We start from the raw sequence: 513 nt of genomic DNA, 5'->3' as shown, positions 1-513 counted from the left end.
TCTTTAGGCTTCCCAAAGCAGTTTGGAGCTGCCTCGGAGCCACCTCTGAGATCCGGCCATAGGGTATAATGGGGAAACAATAAAATACCTATAACTTTGTTGTTTTTTGTCCAATTGGGATGACATTTTCAGGGGTGGCAGACTCTGCAGAGAGGATGAAGCCTGCCAAGTTTCAAGAAGGTCGGTACAGGGGTTTGGGGGAACTGCCCCTCAAGCTGCAGACAAGCAAAACCGGTGCCATGGGTGCTGTGGGACTGACTGTCTGTCTCGGGGCGTGAGGGGAGACACTGCTTGCAGGCCTGGCTGCTGAGCTGCTGTGTTCCCAGTTACCAATCAATCATGATTCACTCAGGGTCCAGGGACCAGCTCAATACACAGGACCTAGCTACTACATAAGGACCCAACGAGCAGCAATTAGCACCCACGAAACCAGGCCAAGGAGCGGAAAGAATACAGACAATCAACTGCCCTGAGACAGACACAGTCTTGGCACCAGTTTTGCCTGTCAGCAGC

This window comes from Gavialis gangeticus, unplaced genomic scaffold, assembly GCF_001723915.1.
Source record: "Gavialis gangeticus isolate Ggan-Ray unplaced genomic scaffold, GavGan_comp1, whole genome shotgun sequence".
Classification (NCBI taxonomy): domain Eukaryota; kingdom Metazoa; phylum Chordata; order Crocodylia; family Gavialidae; genus Gavialis; species Gavialis gangeticus.
This window is presented reverse-complemented; position numbering follows the sequence as displayed.